Raw genomic sequence first — 27,820 nt, 5'->3', positions numbered from 1 at the left:
TAATGATCTTGAAGGTTCCTCCGGGGAGTTCTGACTTAAAGGCAATGATTAGGCTTTCTTCTTTCTCTTATTTCTCTCCTTATTTTCTTTTGTCCAGATTTATTGAACCGATGCCCTGTGGAACGTGTTTTATGGAATTTTTCTCTTTATTTAATATTTCTTTTCTTACTGGTTGAATTCAGGTCGAGAGAGAAATATTCGATCAAAACCCTTAGTCCGATAGGGGGAAAGTATATATTCAATCAAGATAAGACACTAAGATGAAAGACGGTTCAAACAAGAACGCCAGAAAGGGGACCACTTTCTTGAGTGAGAGGTTTTTTGGGATTATTCTGACTGTCCTCATTCCAGTTGGTAGGCATGCGAATAAGAGGGTAGTCGACAAAATTATATGAATTGAATGGGACTTCAGTTTCGACAATCGTGTCCTCCCTCAAGCAAATAGGGTAGAGTGGGAAAAGCAGAGAAGACAGGAAAACACAAGATCACATTTCAGCATTTTCATTACCTAATGAAGTAAAGGAAGCCTTTCAGGTGAATACGAACTATTGGAAAGGTTTAAATAAGAGTGTGCCTAGCGTCTTTCTCTCTCTCTTATTAGAAGAAGGAAGGGGCGTGACCCCACTCAGCTCAAAGAAGTAGCTCTTTTAGCTAATTCATACTTTTCCTTTCCTTTTCCTCTCTACTGTAAAATGTTGAATTTCTTTTTTTACACTGGCGCGGATGATTTCCCCTAAGGCACTGATGGGCCAACGCCTTCGTATGTATATCACCTCAATTTTTTGATGGCGTCGAGTATTTTCACTTTAGATCTCATGACTCGACTTGTAGACGGTGATACTGCCACCTTTGGCAACGTGATCTTTTCTTATTCACTTGTGTTGGTGGCGGAGAGGTCAGTGCGTGTGTTATGGCTCTGGGGGAGAAGGTGGGTCTTCCCTTTCTCAATTATTTATTACTCGGTTAGGCTGCCATCAAGGTCTTGGTCGGGGGTGACTTCCAAATTATGGTCTCATTCTTCCCTTCACTTGATTCATGATCCTTGCAGCTTAATTAATCCCCCATGTGTCGGTACCTTAACAGTGGTGGAGCTCTTCTACAGCTTCTTCTACATAGGTTCCGTAACTTCTGGAATTGAAAAAGAAAGATTTTCCAAGCCCGAACAAGATTAAAAGACTTGATCACTTTCTAAAATAACAAAATAGTTATCTACTAGCCATGCTTTCTTTCAATGATAATGTCGTAGCATAGGACACCAGGAATTTTGGAAGTTGAACATGCTCAAAAGATGCCTAAAGATTTTAACTTTGATCATTCGATACCGAGTGAAACGGTTCCTTGCTAAATAAATCCAAAGTTCCACTACAACCAAGGACAGAGATAGATTACATCTTAGCCAAATGCCAATCCTCCTAGTTTGAAAGAGAAAAAAGAGTTGAGATGTGCGAAAAAGATCACTCCTAACTAACCAGTCAAGTGAAAGGAGCCCGCTTACCCACTCCCCTTTCCCCCCATTTCTAGGGGCCTCGCCCTATTGACTTGATATGTCAAGAATACTACAACCGATAGTGGCTCACATTTTTCTTAAAAAGGCCCGCCAATCTCATATATATGATAAAGGAAGCAGGCTCTTTTCAGCTATTTTTGCTTTTTTTTAGGGTCTAATATGAGATGTATAACGTGCCCATACTCATCCATTAGGATGTTCACCCATTCAAGAGCTCCGTCGGGATTTAACTTGGTTACCTAACACTGAATTAGGTAGGACACTCATCCTACTTCATAGATAGCAAAAGAACTATTAAGTCCATTATTTTTGGTACCCTTAAGAGACCTTTTTCCTTTCCTTGTATTGTATTAAATAAAATCTAAAGCACTATCTTTTATGAATGTATCTGGTTCCATCTTTCTATTATTAGTTAAGCCACCTTTTTCTAAAAAGTACTGTATTAATACTGATTTGGCGCTATTTGTAATGGCTCTCTCGTAATGAGAAATCCTGTCTAGTGGCATTCGATCACAGAATCCATTGACAGCTGCATAAATGACTTGAATTTGTTTTTCAATTAGCAGTGGTGCATATTGTGGTTGTTTTGGTACTTCTGCTAGACTTGCACCACTATTTAGTAATGCCTGAGTCGCAACATCAAGGTCTGGGCCAAATTGTTCAAGGGCGACCACTTCGCAATATTTTTTCAATTCCAGTTTTGAACTACCGTAGACTTGTTTCATAGTTTTCAAGTGAGAGGAAGACCTGAGGCGACTAACAGATAAGCTAACGTTAATCGCAGGTCTAATTCCGCGATTAAAGAGCAGTGTTTTCAAATAGATTTGTCCATCAGTAATGGGGATCACATTGGTGGGAATATAGGTCGATACGTCTCCAGCTTGTGTTTCAATGATGGGTAAGGTGGTCAAGTTGCTTGCGCCTGTCTAGTTCGATCATTTAACTGCTCTTTCTAATAGACAGGACTGTAAATAGAAAACATCCCCTAGAAAGCCTCACAACCTGGTGGTCGGCGTAAGAATAATGACATTTTTCGATATGCTACCGCATGTTTACTAAGATCATCATAGATTATTAATGCATGAATTCCACTATCACGGATATATTCCCCATTGAATACACAGAATATGGGCCAAAAATTGTAGAGGAGCAAGATCCGAATTGAATCAGTTGTCAACGAAATAACTTAGAAAATCCTGGTAAAGGCTTGAACATCTACCTCTCAAATTCAAATCAAAAATAAAAACGTTTAGACTCCCATCAAGAATATTGTGTTGAAAGGCATGACTTGGATCGCCAACAGGTCTTAGTTGGTCCTCCAGAAAGTGATAAGCTTCTTTCCTAATGTTCGAATAAGGAGATCTCTCTGGAATTTGAGAAAGATTTTGCTCTTCAAGTAGTAAATTTAGGAGTTTATCCTGTAAAAGGCCCTTTTTTACCTAATACTTGAAGGTCAAAGTACTCCATATCATAAATAGTTCGAAAGTGGTTAACATTGATCGCCAAATTGATGTTTTTGCGAACAAGTTGCCCATAGTCCCCGAGATTGATCTGGGGTGGGATATTGTTGTAATCTTGGTTCTCCAAGAATCTTATACGCTGATAGATTTCAGCCTCATTCTCTGCTGCTATAACATTCCTAAAGGTGTTTAGCGATTTCGAACATGACTCGGATTATAGGTGGGGAAGACCTTCTGATTCTGCCGCGGAATTGCCACATTCATTTTCCGCAGATGAAAGATAACAAATAAAAGAAGTTGCCAGCCCCAGGAAAGACAAAAGAGAGTCCATGATGAATGAACGAAGAACGAAGACAAATAAAAAACGAGAAAAAAGTATTAAACAAAAAGAATCACATTCCTTTTTCTTCTTGTTCATAGTCTTTTTTTATAAGCTATAGCAACTAAGATTAAACAAAAGAGTAAAAGAAAGATCCATTCTAGCGCAATCTTTCTATCAAAGCCTATCAGAAAACGTAGGCAGGAAAGAGCTAGAACAGTTCCGAAAGCCCTAATAATTACCCTAACAAATTTATAATTTCTAATCATAATTTGATTCTTTCTAATTCATTCACTTCAAGACTGATTTTTAACATCGTGTAAAATCATCTTCAACCAACCCCCATCGTCCACCAACCAGGAAGAAAGATTTAGTGTTTTTCACCTTTCCGCCAAACTAGAACGAGAACCAATCGGGTCGATCAGAATGTCCTTATTTCATAGTTCTGTAACATTCTCAAGTTAGAATCTGAGTATCTCTATTCTAACTAGCACCTGAGAAAGCACACGCTTAGCAAATCTTTACCAAATCCATATATCTATAAGCATCCGAAGTTGCCTACTCATTGCTAGTGAGAAAGTAACAACATAGATATGTTTACGAAACCAAGAGCCACTCATCTGAGCTAGCGGATTCGAATTCTGCTATAACGGTGCTCAAAGCAAGGATGCAAGGACTGCGTAAATCTTTGGTCTGCCTATCATTGTCCATATTGGGTTGACTCCTTTTTTTAGACAAGAGGACCCCTACTGATATTGATGAACTGTTGATAGTCTATAAGTAGGCCGTTTGCTTTTTTTATAAGGGTTGCTCGCCTTTATACGGCTTGGCTTTGCTGTCACTCGTAATGGTCGACAGTATTCCCACCATACCAAAATTCCAATTATTTTGAGCTAGAAGCTTCGCTAGAAGTAGGGAAGATGAGGTCACTCTGCTTCGTAGACAATTCTCGTTCTGTACTTTACTTACGAGCTCATGTTGTACTCACCCCTATCTCGAAAGGGTCTAATGCACTCCACTCGCTATCAATGAAATTAGTGTTAGAGCGAGTGAGCGAAGCCCTCAATTTAGTGGCTTCCCTCACCCTCCTCTTTCATTTCTGCTTAAGCTTCCCCGATTTGTGGGATTAATTAGTTGGATACTCGAGACCCATAATCTTTCCTAGGAACAACTTCTATGATGATAGGTATAAGGCATGATTAGTTCCGCAAATCTCACTGCACTGACCATAGTAAAATCCTTCTCGTTGTACGAAAATAGAGGTTTGATTTAAATGATCAGGTACAATATCACATTTGATACCTAAGGAAGGTACAACCCAACTATGAGATACATTCGCAGATGTTACAATAAAACATATATAACTTTTTGTTGGTACAACTACTCTATTGTCGACTTCTAATAAACGTGATTGGCCCAATTCTGGATCATCTTCTAAATCATACAAGTGTCAAAAGTGAGTGATTGTTCACCGGAATTGTTATAGTTCGAATACTCATAAGGTAGGGTTGTCGCCCGCCTCCCCCCAAACTGTACTTGCAAGTTTCCTCGCAAAAAGCTATCCACGCCTACTCTTAAAAAGAACACTATTTTTCTTTAGTTAGGTAGTTCTCCCGACCATAAGACCCTTCTTTTAGGTAGTTCTAGCCGAGAAGTTTAGTCACCCTTCTATTTTTAGAAATAGAAAAGAGTAAAGAATGAGATAGTCTATATCCTGTATCGATCATAGGATCACTCTATGAATCAGTCAATTCTTTGTGACCTCCCACCGTTCACGACATCCCTTGCTTCTCGCAAGAACTGCTCCTCAGTGGAGGAGTAGAAATGCTGGTCCCCTTCGATCAACTTGCTTGTGCCTGCTGTTATCTACCGTAGGACCTCCGTCCCCGAAGCGAAGAAAGAGGAGCAGAAACAAGAGGTTGTCCTCTCTCGGCTAAGTAGTTCCGCAACTACTATACCGGCCGTTAGGTCCAAAGTTGTATACCACTGCTATGGTGGCAATAGTTCACTACTTCAACACTGTCATAGGACATTGCACGCTTAGCATCTATTTCTCGTATATTGTTCCACACCGAGAAGAGGGATGTGTACCTCCGGCAACAACAAGAATGGAACCATAGGCTCCTATGCTGGGAGCATTTCGGGGTATAGGTCTAACCACCTCTCCTCCCCATTTTTGGCATGCTATTATTAAAGTCTCTCAACGATGAGAATGGGAGATTACCGGTAAGCCAGATGCCTCGCGAACCATATTCAACTTTAAGGCATTTCGTTGCACTTTAATCACCCTCGTGAATAGGCGCACTTCAATACCATTAATGTCCAATAGCTTTTATAGTAATGGCTAGATCTACTACTACCTCGTCCATTGAGTATAATAGAGCAAATGATAGTATAGTAATGAACATATGGATGATACTAGGAAATATGGTATGAAGAATCTCGATAGTAGTTCCTTGAACAATCCTTTGTGGGATTGGATTTTTTTAATAGTGTAAATGCCATAAAGCGCGACCCTAAATCCATGATACGAAAACCAACATCAGAATAACGAAGAAAAAGACATCAAGATGTAAGTCTATTATTCCTTGCATTTATTGGTATTGCTGCATCTTGATATCCTAATTGCCATGGTCCCGCTGCATCACAAGGAGCAATTCTGAGGAATAGCCATTCTAAAACAAACATTTGGTTTGGTTCATTCTTTGACTGCTCTACTCCCCATAAAAAAGAGAGACTCCATTTCTTCCACCTTCCCTATATGAGTAGAGAAGAAGTATAGAGCACTTTAGTTGGTTGTTGACCAAAGGAAAACATGGGAGAAAAAAGGAAGAATTTACACAATTTCTTTTCTAAGAAAGAGATCATAATGATTGATAGCTCTTTCAATCCGCTGAAATGGAACGCATTAGGGGTGTACCAAAATGGAGAATTTGGGTTAGATTTATAAGCTTACGACCACTGGAGAAACTTGGTTGATGAATGTAGTTTATGCACCGCTAATGTAGTGGCTTGTCGAGCATTTGACAAACTCACACCATCCATTTCAAATAGGATTTGTCCCCTGGACACACGAGCAATCCAACCCGTAGGATTTCCCTATCCTCTTCCCATTCTTACTTCTATAGGTTTCCCGGTAATAGGGATATCTGCAAGAACTCTTTCCCACATCTTACCATTTTTTCATAATTGACCACTCATAGCACTATAGAAGTTTCTGATTATAGCATGACGCGCTGCTTCAATTGCTCGATATGAAAGACGACCATCTCTACAACGTTTAGTGCCATATCGTCCAAAACCAAGTTGTGTACCATTCGGTTTGCAACCCCTAATACATATGAATTTACAATATTTACTATATTTTGTATGTTTCAGATATGGCACATCCCTTTTTTTACTATATGAAATCCACACTTTGACACCTGAGATTCCGTAATGAGTAGATACTTCTGCAAGAGCATAATCTATTTTCTGGTTAAATATATTACAAGATGTTTTTCCATACTTTTTGAATTCGGTTCTAGTTATTTTTGCACTTTCTAATTGACATGAACAACATATACGCATCCCCTCCACCTTTTTTTCATTAATAATAGAATATCCTTCACTATTTTACTAAAAATGGTAAGAAATGATCTTGTTTTGTTCCTCGGTTGAAAAGAGATGTCTTGAGCAATCGGAGAAGCACTTTGATAAACAGATTTGATCTTAACCAATTCAACCAGCTTCCTTTGGTCGCCTCTCCCGTCTGGTCGAGTAGCTTTCGCTCCTTCCTACTTACTTTATTATAATATAAGCTTAAGCTGCTACGTGGCCTATTGGGAGCTTTTTAGTCATAGTGGGAGCTTTCGGAAATCACTTAGCAGGTCTTCATCATAGGAAGAGGGAAGAACAAGGGAGAAGATCTTATTTAAAAGAAGACGATTCCAAAAGAAAGTCAAAACGGGGAATAGGATGCCTTAAAGGTAAATAAGAAAGATCCTAAATAAAAATGAAAATACCTGCCTTTCTAATGAGATGTGATCTGTCTAGGGCTAGCTGAACTAAGCCTCATCAGAGGAGGAAAGATTTGCTGCTTTCATACTTCTTCTTCCTGCTACGCCCTTGCTTTCCCACCGCTCCGTGGGGGGCCTTTTCTTCTCACTTGAGAGATGCGATTTGAAAGAAGAGAAGAGGTTCTATCAGTTAATCACCATCCCTTCCTATAATGAATTAAATCCAATCTGCTAACTATAACCTAACTGCGAGGGAATAATGAAAAGAAAAAAAATCCTCTACTCGAACGCAGTTGATAATCTTATCTTTTTTTTCCTGGTCGTGGGCAAGACAAAGTCTTTTTAGTTTTCCGCTTTTTTGGTGATATCTATAACAACGGGAATACCTGTCTCAAGGTAAACAAGAGTTCCCAGCTCAAGCAAAATGTTATCGGCGCAGGGTAATTCAATTCTTTAGTTTGTGGTAGAGAATTTTAGAAAACTCTCAGTTATTAAGGTCACTACTTAACAAAGATATCTTGATAGCCGCAGACGTACTAAGGAGTTATGTATTAGAGCTTACCTGTTTGCTCTTATGGTAATGAGGAAAGACCTATGTTTGTGGATGTTGCATGGCACTTTCTATTTAAAGCATTGTGCATCCTCACTTCAGAGGGCTTGTGGCGGAGAATTTAACCATTACTCACTTTGCATACCCATCTTTCTGACACGCTCTTAGGGGTATCATAATACCCTCCTTTCATCGAAAAACTTATATACATACAAGAGAGGTGATTATAGTGATTGTCTTAGTTCAAATCTATCTTGCCTTTGGAACCTTGGCAAAGGTTGTTTGCCTTGCCAAAAAGGATACGTTCTCTAGCATTATCACTCATGTCTTGGACATGGATTCTGTATTGTCTTTGATGTCTGATATCAAGGTAGTCTAATTCCAAACCAACTGCAATAATTAAGCTACCCTTTAGCACAATACCATTCCATAAATAAGGGGCCCTTATAAAAAGTTCCTAGACTAGAGAGATCAAACTTCTCCTCGGGAATAAGATGTAACTCCTGGGTTTTATTTTCTAATAAAAAAACCAAGATCCCCTTCCAATAGGGCTCAAAGCCGACCTCTTCCGAGCCAAAGCTAAAAAGGAAGTCGGTGTTTGGTCCACATCAAGAAAAAACACTCATAATGAACAGATCTCCAATGGTCGAGCCTGCCAAGGACACTGAACCCAACACCACCTACCCGAGCCAAGGTACTCAACCTTTGGAAAGGGACTTTAATGTGAATTGTGAACAATCCACAAAGGTGGTTTGATTGAAAGATAGTTTGAATAGGGGCACAAGTCTAGAGCTATGGTATGCAAAATAGATGCGAAAAAAACCTCATCTCTTTACTTAGTTAGAGTCATTGTTTTACTCTTTCTATCTACATGACTGCTTTCTTATGATGAGTAGTGTCCAACACTTGCCTCTCTGTACCATGTATAAATGAGCATCCACTGCGTTTACTTATGGGTATGATTAAAGTCAAATAGAGGATCTCTCATAAAAAAGGACCTTATCTGTATCTGTCTCTCTTACTTGAATTAGCCACCCCTTGGGAACCGTCACCCCTTTTACCCTGCAATGAAGGGCAGATGGCTTAGCCTTGCCTTTAGAAAGAAGAAATATAAAAAATTCCTTTGAAGGGCTTAATCAATAGGAAAAGATAGCCGCATACATAAGTAGTGGCTATTGCTATTTCAGTCCCTCCCACTCTTTTAGCTCTGATCGTAAATACTCTTCTTCCAATGGGAGTTATTCTTTGCCTTGACGTTGATAGAGCTTCCTATCCTTGAGTATAAGTACTCATATCCACTCTTGGGTTCATAACCAGTCCTATTGAACTAGTTTCACATGAGCACATTCTTCTCGGGGTCGGGGTTCCCTTTACCGGGATTTCCCTTTGGCATATAGAATGGTATTATCCGCTCTTAGGTTGCAATTGCTCTTTGAGTTCTCTCTTTCTTTCTTTATGGGTCTTCCCATGCCGTTAGATCAAGATAAGAAAGATAAGAATGGTATTTGATATATGTCTTCTTCTTTATTGAGGGAGTAGGTATGGGGCGCCCTTAGTTTTTGAATGGGTTACCTTAGGCATTACTAACTAATCCACTATGTCCGCTATCGTATAGCCTTGGCAAGATAGAAAGCATCTCTTATTGTGAGGTTTCCTTTCCCTTATTCTAGCATTTTCCTTCTCTTCTTATCTAAGGCCAGTGAAATCCATCTGATATAGGGCTTTCTCCTATAATTTTTCTCTCGATAAGAAGCTTTATTTTGATCGGGTTAATCTCGTCTTCTTGAAGAATTATTCCTAAACCTAGTAAGAGAAAGTGATTCTACTCCAATTGCATTCATCAGTCAGATGAGAGTGAGAATAGAACTGAAGCGGGGGGGAAGAATGGAGTATAGCATTACCTCTAGAGTACAACGCGGAGCCTTCTTTTCGTAAACCCTACTCATGCGCCCTTCAATCCTATATCTACTACTTAGTCAAGCCTTTAACTACTTATATATATTATAACAACCATGCTCTCTGATCGACGTTTTATAGCCTGCATATTTTTGGAAAGAGGAAGCTAGGAGAGGATTCTAAACAATTCTATCGAGCCAAACAACAAAAAGAGAAAGATAGAATACATTTTTTAGCTAGCCTAGCATGGTAGAAACCTACAGGGAACAATAGCCAGATCGAAGACATTCCTTTCATTCTTTTATACCCCTCTCTTCTTAGTTGCTCCTCTTTCTAGGGATCCAATGGTCGTAGACCATCTTCTTGTGCCTATATTGAAGAATTCTTTCCCGCCTTTGAGTTCTCGAGTGAAAGGGTCCAAGCTATAGGAAAATATCCAGTTTCTCTCACAACATATTTAGTTTATCCTGAAGCAGCATTTCTGGAAGTAGCATTCCCATAAGTAGAGGATGAAACCCTTGCTTGTTTATCCCGACGAGGGTTTATAAATCACTCAAACGGGCCTTTCTAGCCTTATCTGAATCAGCAATCCTATCCATATGTTTATGCGCTGGGGCGTCCAAATCCGAATAAGTAAAATCTATTAGGGAATCCCCATCCGCACCCAAATTGGCTAAATCTAGTATTATGGGTCTTATTCCAATGCATGAAAAAAATATTTTTAAAGGGCATCTTGGTGAAAGAGGACTGGGAACCATAAGGTGAGCACCACGCTAGCACAAACTACTCCCACAGACACGCATGATAAGGGGGTGTGGGGACAACCAGGCCACCACTTTTACCAAATATGGGCCCGGATGACCCAAGAGCCCGCCACTAGAACCCAACCCTCAAGACGCTAAGGTCCAAGGGGCTATCGTAGGAAGTCATCTTCACCTATAACCTTAAGGAATACAGAAAGCTACCCGGATTTCCTGGCAAGGACTTTGCCTGCTATTCATTCCTAATCCCTTTCACCCTTAACTAGCTAACTCAATGGGATGTCAACAACGAGAATGCCAAATGCAAGACCTGGACCTGGTTCCCGCAGTCAAGCAGCAAAGACCTCTTTCTCTTTGGGATCTTTCGTAACGGCTATAAAGAATGGGTCTTTCCCCTCGTGAAAGGCTATTGGGATCGATCCCTTCAACCCTTCTTGGCGTGGAATGTCGCAAGAAAAAAGAAAACTTTTCTTCTTAGCAGCTTTTTCGACCTGCCCGAGGTAAAGAAGTAAAGTAACCAATAGCCTTTTTACCTACTATGCCTTTCACCAGGTGAGAAAAAAGTAGTTACCTTTATCCCGGTCTTCCTTATTAATTATTGATACAACATAGGGGAAGCATCATCCCGATAAGACTGTTGCTAAACAAAAGCAATTCTTTTTCACATTCAACATGAGAGGGCAACTTGATCAATCAAAGTTACGCCCTTTTCCACTGCTGACTATGAACAGTTGACAAATAATAATTTCTACTTTACTAAGCTAGTTCAGTATGTTAAGGTCCATGCTTGAAACGGAAAAAAAGGAGGAAGGGGAAGGGGTTTCCCAAAGTAAAGCTATATTTATAATAATAAAGAGAATCTATTCAAATTCATATTAGAAAATAGAATTATCAACTATACTTGACTGGAAAGACTGGAAAAACCAGCCAATCTACTCTCCTTTTTTTGGTCTCCCCTGTAACTTGATAAATCATAAGAGAAGAAGAAATTGTTGCGTAGAAAGTCTTTCTTACAGAAGAAATTGTTGCGTAGAAAGTCTTTCTTACTATCTCCTCCATCTAAGTTATGTAAGAAGAAAAAAGCTAAAAGCTTACTTTTAGGTAGTGGCCTAAGCGCTAAGAAGCTCCGATCATGCTACTTAGACTATATGCTTAATGCATGCAAGTCGAACCTTGGTTTTCGGAGTTTGAAAGAGAAAGGGAAGAATGCTTAATGCTTAATGCATCAGGCTCATGACCTGAAGATTGTAGGTTCAAATCTTATCCCCGCCTAATCAGTGGAACACTATTCACTTGGATAGAAGGTCGGTCCCAACCCGTCTACAAAATGGGTCTAGTGTTTGGTTTTGGTTGGTTCCACCTCTTTGCAGGTGATGACACCAGTAGTTGTTACGCACAAATGACCATTTCTTAGACTATTGAATTCCAACTTAGAGCTTCTATCCTTATAGTCAAGTGGCTTTCAATCCTTCTACTCTAAGCTACTGTGTGCCTATTTTCTGCTTTTCACAGTCAAAGTCAAAGGTTTATTGGTTGCAATATCGGTATGTCTTCTAGTTGTAGTTGACTTTAAAAGCACCTAAACTACCTAAAGTCGTCTATTTATGGGCTTGCACTCAATAGTCAATCAATTCATGTTTCTGCTTTCTATCACACGTTTCAACTATTTGTTTATATAGTGTGTGAAGTCTAACTAATGGAAAGTGCTTATGAATTAGTTCTAAGAAAGCGACTGTTCACGTCAGGAATAGAGGCCGTTAAGGATGTACTTTCTTTTCCTTTTTTCCGTCGAGATTGGGTTGGTGTTCGGTGTACCGCTTGTCTAGCCTATGCTTTGCAAGCATACATAGGGTACAAGATTAAAAAGAATGAATTGGACGGATGCCCGAGCATTAAGAAGGAAGGACGCTTTTACAGGCGAAAGGACATGGGGAGATACCGTCTATGATCGATGGATCTCCGACCATGAAACTGTATCCAAGCTCCTTGGCTAGTCACGCTCTCTGGATTTTTCAAACTTAGCGAACTGAAACATCTTATTAACAAAAGGAAAGGAAATCAATTGAGACACCTTTAGTAGTAGCGAGAGAGAGTGGATTGGGGGTTTGAAGAAAAATAAACACGAAGCTTCGTTCCTCAGCAAAGTGTCCACTTCTTTTTCGCTAGGTTTCATTTGATTTATTATGGATTGGATGATGGAAAAACCAAAAAGCTACGGATTCAAAGCTTACCTTATTTAGAAAAAGAGAAAGGGCTTTATTTTAATAGATGTTGAGGTTGAGTGAGGGGTGGAGCTTGAATAGCGAAGGAGCAGCGCTAGCCTAGCAATGTTTTTTAGCAAGAAGCGGAGGTTTAACGACCCCCTAACCTAGGTTGGGGCAAAAACTCCAAAATCCAAAACGCTGGTAAGATTTCCAAACCTTTCTATAATAATAAGGTAAGATTTCAAGCCGCTGCCCTTTAAAAGAGCGGGTGAAGTGAACTATAATTATGAAAAGATTAGAAGATCTGGCCAAAAAAGTTGATAGCCCTGTAGATTCGTTCCCATGGTTCGATCCTTCCCAGTAAAATGCGGCGTGTTCGAATTATGGTCTCTTTTATGCGAGAAAGAGGGACCACCATCTAAGCCTAAGTGTTCCACAATGACCGATAGCATACAAGTACCGTGAGGGAAAGGTGAAAAGGACCCTATTTAGGGAGTGCAATAGAGAACTTGAGATTCGTTCCGAAAAATCAACCGAAGGAGCAGAGCTTAGAGCCTTTACTTTATGTAATGTGTAGTCACTCTAACGACATACCTTTTGTATGATGGGTCTGTGAGGAAATGGGAACAGTGGCTTAAGCCATTAGGTGTAGGTGCTTTCCAGAGGTGGAATCTTCTGGTTCTTCCTATTTGACCCGAAACCGATCGATCTAGGCTTGAGTAGGTTGAAGAGAGCTCTGACAAGCCTTGGAGGACCGAACCCACGTATGTGAAAAAATATAGGGATGACTTGTGGCTAGTGGTGAAAAGCCAACCAAGATCGGATATAGCTAGTTTTTTGCGAAATCTATTTCTGTAGAGCGTATGATGTCGATGGCCCAAGGTAGAGCACTCAATGGGGTAGGGTGGCCTCATTTCACCTTACTAACCCCAGGGAAACTCTGAATACTGGTCTGTATCGTTTGTATAGACAGACTTTTTGGGTTCTAAGGTCCAAAGTCGAGAGAGAAACACCCCAGATCGTATGCTTACGTCCCTAAGCAATCACTTAGTGGAAAAGGAAATTCATTGAGCAATGACAACCTGGAGGTTGTCTTGGAAGCAGACATCCTTTGAAGAAAGCATAATAGCTCACTGGTCTAAGTCCATGGCACCAAAAATGTATCAGGGCTCAAGTGATTCACCGAAGGGACGAGACCTTGAAAGCTGCTTTTTCAAGTGTTAGTAGAGGAACGTTTTGTCAATCCGGGAAGGTTTCTAGTGACAAGACATTGAGATATCAGAAGTGAGAATGCTAACATGAGTAACAAAAAATCTACACAAAAATACGATCGCCTGCCAGTGGAAGGTTTTCTGCATTCAGTCAATAAACGCAGAGTGAATCGGTCCCTAAGAGACCCCCGAAAGGGCTGCCATCTGACGGGTACATGAAAGTGACGAAGTTGCTTTGACTACAGAATCATGCCAGTCTGTTGGAGCGAATTGGATGTGAGCTGAGGGCTACCCCCTCTTCCTCTCACTCTCATTTCCCTAATATGAACCTTGAGTCATCAATTCCTTTCTTACTCTACCTAGCCCGGTCGCCCTACGCGACTGGCACTTCAAAAGGCTCAACTCTCGATCATAGTTTGGCAACCTATCTTTAGTAAGGGCCTTTAGTCTTTTGATTAGAGTAGGGGTCGTGAGAGAGCAAGTGTACCGTCCTGCCATCGTCACAAATTTGTTTATAGTTACGACTGTTGTCATAGTCAACAAGGTTGAGACTTTCAGGAAAAAAACTTTGAATTGGAAGAGCAATCCTCCCGGTAAACTGACTGTACCCCAAACCGACACAGGTGAACAAGTAGAGTATACTAGGGCGCTTGAGAGAACCATGTTGAAGGAACTCAGCAAAATGACCTCGTAACTTAGGGAGAAGGGGTGCTCTCCTATCTTTTGATTAGGAAAGCGGCACATACTAGGGGCAGTGACTGTTTATTAAAAACACATGACTTTGCTAAGTGGTAACACAATGTATAGAGTCTGGTACCTTCCCAGTGTTGGAAGGTCGAAAGGCCAAGTGTTATATTCTTTGAATGGAAGCCCTAGTAAATGGCAGCAGTAACTCTAACTATCCTAAGGTAGCGAAATTCCTTGTCACATAAGTAGCGACCGACACAAATGGTGTAACGACTACCCCGCTTTCTTCGACATGGACTCGATTGTTCCCAAATTTAGTTAATTAATTTATTCCCAGCTATTCCCAATGTAGTATCCTCATTTTATTAGAGAATTGGGGTCTATGTCAATAACAAGGACAAAAGTAGATTAAAATTTGTATCAAAGCCGAGGAATTTCTTCGATCTTCAAAAAGATGACTTTGTAAGTTTCAGTATGAGTAATGATATTGATAGGGAATCATTTAACTAGGGATTCCTTGCTCAAAGATGTTCGTTTTTATGTGTATCATATATATTACAAGACTTATGATAAGAGTGTAAGGCCCCGTGAAATTTTTTTTACTCAAAAACCCGAAATCTCGTAGTGCCAAGTTAGGAATATGTGTTCGGACCTTTTGGATTGATATGTACATTAAAAAGTTAAGGAAAAATATTTCTCAGAAGAGCGCATTTCTGCGGCCCATTATACGACCGTATAGCAATATTGCGGACTGCATAGTCGCCGCAGAGTTAGGCAGAATGTTGGCTAATTTTGAGGACAATTATGCGATCACATAATCGGTATGCGGGCCGCATAGTCGTCGCATAACCTCCTTGGGATTTTTACAAAGGGTAGTTCTGCGGTGTATTATGCGACCGCAGAACAAGTATATGGACCGCATATTAATAGCATACCTAGGCAGAATATTCAAGCATTAAGGACTACTTTTGTGGTCCGTTTTGCGGGCCGCGTATGCGACAGCAGATTGCGTCGGGTCTCCTATTTTTTAACTTTTAAAACCCGACCCCATTCCGTTAAAAAACACCTCATTAGACCCTATTGTGCTATTTTCTACTATATTTAGAGTGAGAGAGTGATCCTCACCAAGTCACTATTCAATCATGGCTCAAATCTTTGAAGATTATCAAATAAAGTTACTAATCCTTCATCCTAAGAGGTAAGAACTTGTGCCCTAAACTTGATTACGAAATTCCTACTAAAATAAGTAATTAACAAGTTGGTTCATGGGTATAAGTATTTATTATCGTGCATGCATGTATGATAAAAGGATATAGGGGAGATTGTGAGCTAAAAATGTAACGATTGGAGTGTAGGATGATAGAATCTTTCACAAAAAGGTCTTAAAATCATAATGCACACTTAGTGCTTGATAATGTGCGCAAATGAGCTAGAATCTTAATTATCTCTCTAATTTTTTGTTCAACTTGAAATTCTCATAAAATAGATCGAAGTTTCTAAGAGTTCCGGAATTATCGTAAGAATTTAAGGAATGCTATATTGAGGTATGTATGGCTAAAATCCCCTCTTCTTAGAAATTGAGCTCCCTTGGTGTTCATGCAAATGTTGTAAGTTCCAAAATTTGATTGATGTAGTGCTTGCTAATTCAAATGAATTGGTGTTGCAAAAATATATGTGGAAGGTGTGTTTCAATGTGCTCAATATGCTTTTCTTAGTAAATTAAGGATGTGGGAAGAATGTGAACCATGTGCTAAAATGCCTAGATTCCAAGTCAAGTTTAAATTGAGATTGTTTTGACCAAGAAAACTGCGGATCTCTGTAGTTGAGGATGGTCTGGGCCAAGTCTACACGGTATCCACTTTCTTCGAATCCACTTGAATACCCTCACTCGATACCACGTGGCCTAAGAATGCCACGGAACCCAACTAAAACTTACATTTTTAGAACTTTGAATATAACTTCTTTTCTCTCAAAGTCTGAAGCACTGTCCTCAGGTGCCGAACGGACAGAATTCCATTCCGAGGCCATATTCACACTGCTCTGACTACGGTCCAAATTCTAAAGCTTAAACTCTCATTTAGGGACTAAGTGTCCCAAAACTCTCCGAAACTCCAAATAAATCCTCCCGACAACTCACAATAGTATAAACAAACATGGGGAAAGCAGTTAATAGGGGATCAGGGCATTAATTCTTAAAATAACCGGCCAGGTCATTACAGTCAGAGTTCCCAAGGGTTTCGAATAAACCTCGGGCAGTGCTCACATTAAGAAAGGCTTGAGAATTGAACTGCGATGGCCTTGGCTTTCAGCCGACCAAATGGAACGTCAAAATAGTATAAGACAAGAAAGAATAAGAGAACAATAGTAGTTTTTAGCGATTAGAGTCTGCCCAAAAGGGAAATTGGGGAAGGGTTTATATAGCATCAAAATCAAGTACCTAAACAAGGAAAGACAGTCGATTAAACACGAACAGTAGGTGTATATAAACGAAATATCGTCTAAATCTCGAAGGTTTGGAGATGGTTGCTTGATTTAGGACCATATACTTTCCAAAGATAACCAAGTATTTTGTGATACAAATATTATGTAAATAACAGAGAGATCGAACATATATGGAAGGAAAATCATGGGTGATTCCATATTAGAACTGGATTTGGAGAAGATTGAGGAGGCGACTGTTAGGATTTGAGAGGAGAGGAAGTGAGTAGAGAGGATTTAGGGGCGGCTATCTCCGAGGAATAGGGCTAGGGTTTGGGGCGAATATTATTTAAAAGGGCGGATGGTTTATGGGTCGTTTATCTGTAAGATCAACGACTAAGATGAAAAGAAGAATGGGGTGGGTCATGGAGACGGGTCTCGACCGGGTAAGAATTTGAGGGCTCGTCTGGATTGGGCTGGGGACCTGGGTCAAGTGTTTTGGGCCTTGATTTTTGTCCAAAAATAACTCAAAATTGGGATATAAATTAAAATACACGAAAATTGTTAATAAATAATTTATAAAGCTATTTAATAGATAATAAAATATTACTTGTTCCATAAAGTTATTTAAAAATTAATTTAACATTATAAAAATATAAAAATGCTATTTTAGCACAAATAATGTAATAAAAATGTAATTATGCATGAATATAGGCTATTATTGCAAAATTATGCAAATAGCTTAAAAAAATATACTTACATAAAATAAAGTAAAATATTTTGAAACATATATGTTGATGCAAATAATAACTTTGGATAATTAGATCATCACATAATAATTTAAGGGAAAATTAATAAATATTCAAGTAGTGATACTTGTATAAATTAAGTAATGATGCAAAATGATATTTTAAAAATATATATACTATTAGAAAATATATGAGGGTAAAATTGGGTATCAATAACCACCCTCTTTACCCAGGAATGATGAAAGAGTTGTCGGGTAAAGAAAATGATGATCAATTTTGTCCGAATTGAGTGAAGAGTGATGTATTTTGAAAAATGAGGGTCAAACCCTGGTTCATGAGTTTCCTACATATGCCCGGCGTTATGGGAATCAAGCCGTGTATAGTTCTGGATCCAACATCGAACGAAATCGATGCAGTTTTTATAAAGTGGTCCTATGTTTCGAAAAAGTTCTTTTGGGTAGGATAGTGTCGTAGGTAATGGATAATTAGGTTGAGTCATGAATGTGAATTTGGTCATTACGGGTGTATTACAAGGCAAACATTTGATCGGTTACATAGTAAAAGGTAGTCAATTACTAGTTGTCAGTTACATTTGAGGTAGTCAAAGGATGTGAATGTAAATATACATGCGTTATTGCGAAAATGTAATCATGATGCAAATTTACTTTGGACCATGAAGGTTGTCTTTGGACGATGAGGATGATGTCCTTAGACTATGACATCCTGGTCCATGAAGTGTATGATAAGGGATTCGCAGGCCATGAAATGGTGTCCTTGGGCTATGAGGATGATGCCTCTGGACTATGACGCCTTTGAATAATGATGTGCAGTTTCGAAGGATCCTCAAGCCATGGAATGGTGTCTTCAGGCTATGAGGATGGTGCCTTCGGATTATGATGCCTTCGGAAAATGTGGTGATGTTTCAGCCCATGAAAATGCAAAGATGTGGCGATATCTATTATTTGATAGAGGAAACAGGTGATGCTTTGTCATATGCAAGGACGAGACAAGATAAAGCTTAGTCTTGTGTGAGATGAGGGCAGTGCTTAGTCTATATAAAGAACAGAGATAGTACTTAGCCTTATGCAGTGTAGCGGAGATAGTATATAGTCTCATGCAAAGAGAGGCAATATTTAGCCTTATGCAGTCTAGCAGAGACGGTGCTTAGTCTCAAAGAAAGGCAGTGTTTAGACTTATGTGAGGTGAGGGTAGTGCCTAGCCATATGCAAGTAGTGGAGACGATGCTTAGTCTCATGCAGAAAAGGCACTGCTTAGCCTTATGCAATAATGGAGGCAACGCTTAGCCTCATGCAAGGGATGAAAACAGTGTTTCGTCTCATGCAAAGGAAAGGCAATGCTTAGCCTTATGCGATAATAGAGACAACGCTTAATCTCATGAAAAGAAAGGCAATATTTAGTCTTATGCGATAATGGAGACAATGCTTAGTCTCATGTAAAGAAAGGCAGTGTTTAGCCTCATGCAGCAATGGAGGCAGTACTTAGCCTTAGGCAAGGAATTGAGACAATGTTAAGTTTCATGCAAAGAAGGCAGTGTTCAGCCTTGTGCGATGATGAGGGCAGTGCGTAGCCTCATGCAAGGAATGGAGACAGTGCTTAGTCTCATGAAAAGAAGGCAGTGTTTAGCCTTGTGTGACTCTGAGGGCAGTGCTTAGCCCTATGAAAGAAAAGCACTGAATAGCTATGAGAGAGTAAAATATTTCTTAACTTGATGTGTTTGAGTTTAGCAACTTTGTCGTTATAAAGATATTTTGCTGTGTGTATGTATTTGCAAATATTCCTGTTATGTTCATTGTGCCTGCATTCAAAGAAAAAATATGAGTTTTGCAGGGGACGATTGGTTTGTGCTCTCGATTTGCTTGTTTTTCCTTTTGCCCTGAGGCCCTGCTTGAGTTACCTTGGGTATCGTCTGGCTGCCATAAAAACAAATTTCTGAAAAACATGAATGTATTTGACAAATTATTTTTTTCCAGAAATTTAGTTGTTTGAAATATGTAATAATGCACGAGGTCAAATAATTTAGATGAACTGGTGACTGTAACGCATTTTGAGACGCTGCAACCTCCTTGTTTTATAATTTTAACAGTCCTCCTCAAAATTCTGTCCTAGTTTAAATGCATACTTCTTACAACACATTCCTTGGCGGTTCCAAACGTGATGAAATCGTACAAACTCGAGATCTTTTCCTAGATTCTGATCATGGGGGAAATGAAGATTTTATTATGATTTGACCGAACCCACAAGGCTGCCTACGTATCCCTTCTTAAACGGGAATCAGGTCAAGCGTAGTTCAGTTACATCAAATAGAAAATGCAAACAATCTTAAACATAGTATCTCTTGACTGTGTCGGAAGTGATAGGTTTCAGCGAAATCTCTGCATCCATTTCTGCAAGTATAAGTTCTCCTCCTGTCAATACCCTATAAACCATGTAAGGGCTTTGCCAGTTGGGTGAGAATTTCCCCTTGGCTTCATCCTGGTGTCGAAAGATTCGCTTTATCACTAGTTTCCCTATTGCAAATTTCCTTGACCCGACCTTTTTGTTGAAACCTCTTGCCAATCTTTTCTGGTAGAGTTGACCGTGACACACCGCATTCATTCTTTTTCCATCAATGAAAGCTAGTTGTTCATACCGGCTTCGTACCTATTCCGCATCGCTAAGCTCAGCTTCTTTTATGATTCTTAAAGAAGGAATTTCCACTTTGGCGGGAATAACAACTTCAGTACCATAAACAAGTAGGTAGGAAGTTTCCCCAGTTGATGTGCGAACTGTGGTATGATACTCAAGTAAAGCAAATGGCAACTTATCATGCCATTGTTTGTAATTGTCCACCATTATCCTCAATATTCCAAGCGTGCGCCTCAGAGTATGGGTAGCGTGCTCTGGATATTCTCCTTTCGCCAAGTATTCCTTGATGTTGTGGAACCACGAATTTCCATCAATCTCTTCATCAACATGAGCACAATAAGCTGGCTGCTTATAAATTCCTATTGGGATAGGATTAATGAAATTCTTATCTGGGTGTTGTATCATGGGCGGCAAAGTGGCTAATGCATTTGCAAACTCATTCTGGATCCTCAGAACATGTTTGAATTCTATCTTTGTGAACCTCTTGATCAGCTCTTTTACACAGTGGAAATATTGAAATATTTTAGTGTTCTTCATAGCCCATTCCCCTAGAACCTGTTGCACCAAATGATCGGAATCTCTGATTACCAGCAGCTAATGAATGTTCATGCCAATGGCAAAAATGAGTCCCAGGATGCAAGCCTCATATTTTGCCATATTGTTGGACAAGAAAACCCGAGTTTTGCGGATATCAGATAGTGTTGACCGGTTTTTAGTACTAATACAGCTTTGATGCCTACTCTTTTGAAGTTTGCTGCTCCGTCGAAGAACATCTTCCAACCATCATACGCCTCGGTGATATCTTCTCTTACAAATGAAACCTCCTCGTCGAGAAAATATGTCTTCAATGGTTCGTATTCCCCATCTATGGGATTTTTTGCCAAATCATCTGCCAATGCTTGCCATTTAACTGCCTTCTAAGTTACATAGACGATGCCGAACTGACTCAGCAATATTTTCCATTTCGCTAACTTACCCATAGGCATGGGTTTCTGAAAGATGTACTTTAGCGGATTCATCCTTGATATGAGATATGTAGTGTATGCACAGGAATAATGCCTCAACTTCTGAACTATCCATTTCAAAGCACAGCAGGTGTGTTCCAACAAGGAGTACCGAACTTCATATGGCATGAACTTCTTACTTATATAATATATCGCCTGCTCCTTTCTTCAAGTTTCATCATGTTGTCAAAGAATGCAACTAAAAGCCCCATCTAACATGAACAAATAAAGCAACAGAGGTCTTAGTTGTTATGGTGGGACCAATATGGGCGATTTAGATAAATGCTCCTTGATTTTGTCGAAGGCCTTCTGGAATTCTTCAGTCCAACTTGTTGCAGCATTTTTCCTCAGCATTCTGAAGATTGGCTCACATATCATGGTTGATTATGCTATGAAGCGGCTGACATAATTGAGGCACCCTAGAAAGCTCATTACATCTTTATTATTCTTTGGAGGTAGCAAGTCCTAGATAGTTTTGACTTTTGATAGGTCTAACTCAATCCCTTGGTGACTGATGATGAATCCTAACAGTTTTCCAGCAGGGACTCCGAAGGTGCATTTTGCAGGATTCAGCTTTAAATTGTATTTTTGAAGCCGGTTGAAGAATTTCTTTAAGTCTGTTATGTGAACCGAACTCCATTTAGATTTGACGATAACATTATCCACATACACCTCTATTTACCTGTGTATCATATCATGGAAGATAGTTGTCATAGCTCTCATGTAGGTGGCTTCACCATTCTTCAAACCAAACAACATCATTTTGTAACAGTATATCCCCCATGGTGTGATGAAGGTCGTCTTTTTGGCATCCTTTTCATCCATCCAGATCTGATGGAATCATGCGAAGCAATCCAAAAAGAATTGGAGCTCATGCTTGGCCCAGTATGTGTATGTTGGGCAATAGGAAATAATCTTTGGGACTTGCTCTATTCAGATCTCAGTAATCGACACATACTCTAACTTTTGTATCTTTCTTTGGAACTAGCACAATTTTGGCTAATCAAGTAGGGTATTCGACCACTCGAAGAACCATGGCTTTGATTTGCTTGGTGGCCTCTTCTTTTATCTTCAAACTTATATCCGTTTTGAACTTTCTGAGCTTCTACTTTACCGGTGGACACATGGGATTGGTGGGTAGCTTGTGAGCAACTATGGATGTGTTTAAACCAGGCATATCATAATAGGACCATGCAATCTTCATATTCTTTTAGGAATCTGATGTGTTCTTCTTTTTCTGACGGTAATAGATGAATGCTTATACGTGTTTCCTTGACCGTCTCGGGATCCCCTAAGTTAATGGCCTCAGTTTCCTCCAAATTAGACTTTGGCTTGTTTTCAAAGTTTTCTACTTCTCTGACGATTTCCTCAGGTATTATATCATCTTCTAGATCCTTTGAATCACTATCCTTATGCTGCATTATCTCATTACATGTCATAGTTATAGGTTCATCGGGATAGGTAATAATTATGTTGAAAAGAAAAATGTAAAAGACAACAATAAATACAAAAAGCAGTAATGCATTAACAAAATTTTAAAAACTTCAACAAGTGAGGCTCGATGGCTCGAGCAATTTTTTTCAAAACAAAATACTGATAAATTTCTCAAATTCTCAAAAATATATTTAAAATAATTCATGCTAATTTTCTAGGCTACCCAGGAACTCGACGGGCCTGGGATGGTGCATCGGTCCAATTAATGAGAACAACTCCTTCCTCCATGGTCTGAATGATAAGGTCTTCCTCCTACTCCTCCTCAACTATTACACTGCAGTCCATGTCTTATTCATCTAGAAACAACTTCCTCATGCCAGCTAAAACCTGATCTTCCTCAGATCTCAACATTATGTCAGCTTGGTGAAATGTCTGGTACAGAGGTAGGACGGGTTGTTCCAGTGGATAATAAGGAGCACACCATGGTAGTGACCAATCCTGGTATTCTTGCCATGTGTATTCATATCCGAGTCCAAAGGTTGTGCCATGATACTATGGTTGTACGGGTTTGGTGATCTCCTGAAGCTTTTTTCCGAGACCCTTGCCAGGTTCATACCCCATCCATAGCATTATGCTTTCTATCTTGTCTCTCCACCATCGGTCCTTTTCAATTGTGTTGAGCCATTCAATGCGATGGTATGCTTTTCTGTGCAACTTCAAACTGTTTTCTATGACCGGAACGGTCTGATTGGTGTAGATGGGGTTACTTCCATCTCCATGAATGATCACCTCCTGATGGTTCCACTCAAACTTCACGGCCTAATGCAGATTTGAAGCCACTGCCATGGCGGCATGTATCCAGGGTCGTCCCAACAATAGGTTGTAAGTAGAAGATATATCTAGCACTTGGAACTAGACATGAAACCAAGTCGATCCCATCTGTAGACTGAGGTGGATTTCTCCAATGGTGGCTCTTTGAGATTCATCAAATGCCTTCAAATTCATTCTTCCCATCCATATCTCATGCAGGCCTTTACATAGTCTCTTCAGAGTAGTCAATGGGCATATGTTGAGACTTGAATCTCCATCTATTAAAACCCTGGCGATGAAATTATCTTCAAATTGCACCATTATGTGTAGCACCTTGTTGCGACTCAGTCCTTCTGGTGGTAATTCATCTTCATGAAAAGTGATTTTATGGCTCTTCAATACTTGTCCGACCATGTTAGCCATCTCCACACTAGTGATGTTGGTGGGTACATAAGCTTCACTCAACACCTTCATCAAAGCATTCCTGTGTGTGTCTGAATTTTGCAGCAGTGACAAGAGGATATCTGAGCGAGAGTTTTATTCAAGTTGTCAACAATGGAGTACTCCCTCGCTTGTACCTTTCTCCAAATGTGGTCAGTGCTAGTCTCGACAACAGACGGCTTAGGTGCAGCTTCCTTACTTGTTCCTCCCAGATTCTCAGGTGTATAAACACTGCCAGTTCTAGTCATACCTTACACCGCACTTGTTTCCTCCATTTTTGCTTTTCCCTTTCTTCTTGCCTCCGCAACATAGTCCCATGGCATGGCATGAGACTTGTAAGATGGTGTGGGAGCTACCATCACAATGAAGGGTGTAGTTAACTCGTCTCCAAATGGAGCCAGGTATGTACCACAACTGGCGTAAGGGTGACTGAAGATGTTTTAGGAGCATCTCCCTCTCGACTGAGCCCGATGGACCCCTCTTGATCCCATTCTTTGTCAGTCTCTATCACATTCACTCCTTCACCTATATGATCCAAGAGAGGATTGTTATGAACATTTGGTGTAGCTTCATTTGCCTGTTTGACCTTAGTGTCGATCAGCGTCTGAATCTTGTCTTTCAACGTGCGGCACTCATCAATTGTATGACCCTTCATGCCCGAATGAAAAGAACATGTTTTTTCGGGGTTAATCCATTAGAAGGAATTTTCCATAACAATAGTAGGTATGGGAGTAACATAGTCAGCGGCCTTCAGTCTCTCGTAGAGTTGGTCTACGGGTTCAGCAATTGGGGTGTATTTTCTAGGCAGTTTGCGATCGAAATTTGGTCATGGCTTCTGGTATTTTTGGCGGGTGGGTGTTGGTGAATGGTAATATGCATTTTAAGTATTATAGGCATGGTAGGTGGTAGCAGGTTGTTGGTATTTGGGGGTGAGGGTTGATATGTAGGTAGAGGTGTTTGGTATGTGAGAGGAGACTTAAAACCCTGGGCTACCATCATGACACCTACTTCTTTCTTCATCAAAATACCTCCTGATTGCAAAGCTTTATTCGTGGCCTGTAGTGCCTCAAAATTGGTCACCATCCCATTCTTAATTCCTTCTTCTATTCTTTCTCCTAACTTGATGATGTCAGAAATTTTTTGATTTTCAGTAACCATCAACCTTTTGTAATACTGCGGGCCTTGAGCTCTGACAAAGAACTTGTATATATGTTCTTCTTCAAGTGTTAGCCTTGCTTTTGCGGCTTCTGATCTCCAACGAGTAGCATACTCGCGGAAGGTTTCTATCGGCTTCTTTTTGAGGTTTTGAATGTAGAAAACATTTGGCGCGTTTTCCGCATTGAACCTGAATCTATCCATGATGTCTGATGCCATACTCACCCAACTAACCGGCTTCTTTGGGTTTTGACTGGTATACCAAGAAAATCATCTTCGGTGAGTCTTCGCAAGAACAGTTTCATGTCTATTTATTCATTCTTGCGTACTCCTACAAGATTGTTAGAATACGTTCTCAAATGCACTTTCAGATCACTAGTTCCATCGAACATTTCAAACTTTGGAGGTTTGTAACCCTCTGGTAATTCCACATCCGACTGAATACATATGTCCTTATAGTTCAGACCTTCAACACCTTTACCACCCTCTACACTTTGAACTCTACCAGTGAGCTTCTTGAGTTCCTCTAGCATGTTTTTAATGAGCAGGTCCTTCTCAGTCGATTTGGGTATGTATAAGTTTTACTGCAGGTTGTGGGGTAAAGTTTCAACATATATCAGATTGCTTTGATGGATTATTGGAACTTGGGTATAAGGGTGGCCACTAGTCGAGTTTTGGGGCCAGGAGTAGGTTATGGCACATTCTGGGGAGTGTGATAAGTAGTGGTATGGGTATTGAGTTGGATTATGGTGGTGTTGTTGAGGGGTCGGTACTGGTGGTGGGATAAGGTTTTGGGGAGGTGCGGGATACTGGTGCGATGCGGGAAGATTTGGTGGTGGGTTTTTTTATATGTTTTGCGGTAGTGATTGGTTATGGGTAGTCGGGTTTTGCTGGTTAATGTCAGGGACATTGAGAGTGAGGGAGAGGTTTGCCAAATTTTGGACCTGCTCAAGCTCGCCTTGTAGTTACGGAATTTTTCGTTCCAGACATAAGACCAACTCATTCTGTGCCAGAGTACTTCAGCCATCCAAAGTTTCAACATTTTTTACCATAGTAGCATTGTCTTTCCTAATACCACTCAAATCATCCATTTTCCCTTTTCATTTTCTTTTTCATTTAGGATTGCATGGTGGATGAGGAGTGGAGGGCCTCTGGATCGAGTTTGGTACGCTGATGATGCATGTACGTACGAACCAACATTTGGGAGGGGTAATAATCAAAAAGAAAATAAAAAGCAAAAGGTGACCAAGTTAGTAAGGTAAAATAAAAGAGTGTTTGCAATATTTAAACATGTTTCACAAATTCATGAAATGATTCGCGTCCTAATTTGGGGACCTCATTGCGCCAGAGATAGGCCTAAGCGACACGTAGACTTGGAGAATATTGATGCCAACATTTGCGTCATTTCACTAATGCGAAAAATGAGTCACCTTTACTAAATTAACAATAATAATAAAAATGCTAATGGCATTTATCCTTATTACAATCGAAATATAAAGCTAAGCTAGTAAAACAGTAAAGAACATCATTTCCTAGTCTACTTGGTTCCTGAAGGACCTTCTCCATGCATGGCTCTTTTGACCCCATCAATCAGGTTCCCTAGATCGCGCATATCCAACAGTAAGCTAGCTTTTGCAAGATGTCCTCCTTTTCTGTCATCCATTCCTTGGAAATCCAAGAGTCTCTATCTCATCTTTCCTTCTAGTTCCATTAATTCTTGTTCCAAGTATTCCAATCTTTCTATTGACTTAGTGGCAATTTCCTTCCATTCATTTATTGCCTCCATGTTTAATTTGTGTTGTTCCATATGCTTAGCTTAAGACTCGAACACCCTTTTACGCAGCCTCTTATACTTAACATGTGCCTCAGCCACCTCATCTATGATCCTATCCTTTAAATTGACTCATAGCTCGATGTCCACTGCTACGTCGTCCTCCAACCATGATAGATACTAGTACATATGATCGGTGTGATACCTGTCTGGCTCAATGGTTTCTCTTTCCATAATGATCTTTTGGTTCCACATATGTTGCGCCTCGAACTTAAACGGAATGACATCTCCTTTGAAATGCACCTTTTACTGGACCATGTTGGAAACCCGAGGTATAACCTGTTTTCTCCCCACTTGCCTCATTACCCTTATGGGAGAATAAGAATAAATGCCTCGCAACCCGATTAGTACTAGATAAGTAGCCCCTCATGACCTGATTATGAACTCACTGCTAGGAAACAACTCAAACATCCAATGTACTTGCTCGTCCGTCAGATGGCTAAAGAAATGTACCCAACTTACAGCATTTCTAGGCTGTTCAAACCTTTCTGGTATAAACGTCATTTTCTTTGGGTTATGGTTGGCTATATAGTCATCCAGCAGCCTTCACAGAAGCGCTTGACGATACTCTCTCCTTTGGAAGTGTCTTGTATTAACAGATTACAACCCTCAAAGAGTCTGAATCCCTATTTGCATCGATCTAGATCGCAATACATCTCAGCTAAGATCATAGGGATGATGGTATAAGTTTGTCCTTCGTTGCCCTCCATCAAGGTCCTGGCGACCATGGCTAGGCGAG

At 40.0% G+C, this 27,820-nt stretch overlaps 1 pseudogene; it reads right to left on the bottom strand.

Moving 5' to 3' along the window:
* Positions 1 to 1,857: 1,857 nt before the first annotated feature.
* Positions 1,858 to 3,997, bottom strand: LOC107791882 (ATP synthase subunit alpha, mitochondrial-like; annotated as a pseudogene).
* Positions 3,998 to 27,820: the final 23,823 nt, after the last annotated feature.

This window comes from Nicotiana tabacum, chromosome 18 (genome assembly GCF_000715075.1).
Source record: "Nicotiana tabacum cultivar K326 chromosome 18, ASM71507v2, whole genome shotgun sequence".
NCBI lineage: Eukaryota > Viridiplantae > Streptophyta > Magnoliopsida > Solanales > Solanaceae > Nicotiana > Nicotiana tabacum.
The sequence above is the reverse complement of the archived record's forward strand: the minus strand, read 5'-3'. Positions and strand labels throughout refer to the sequence as shown.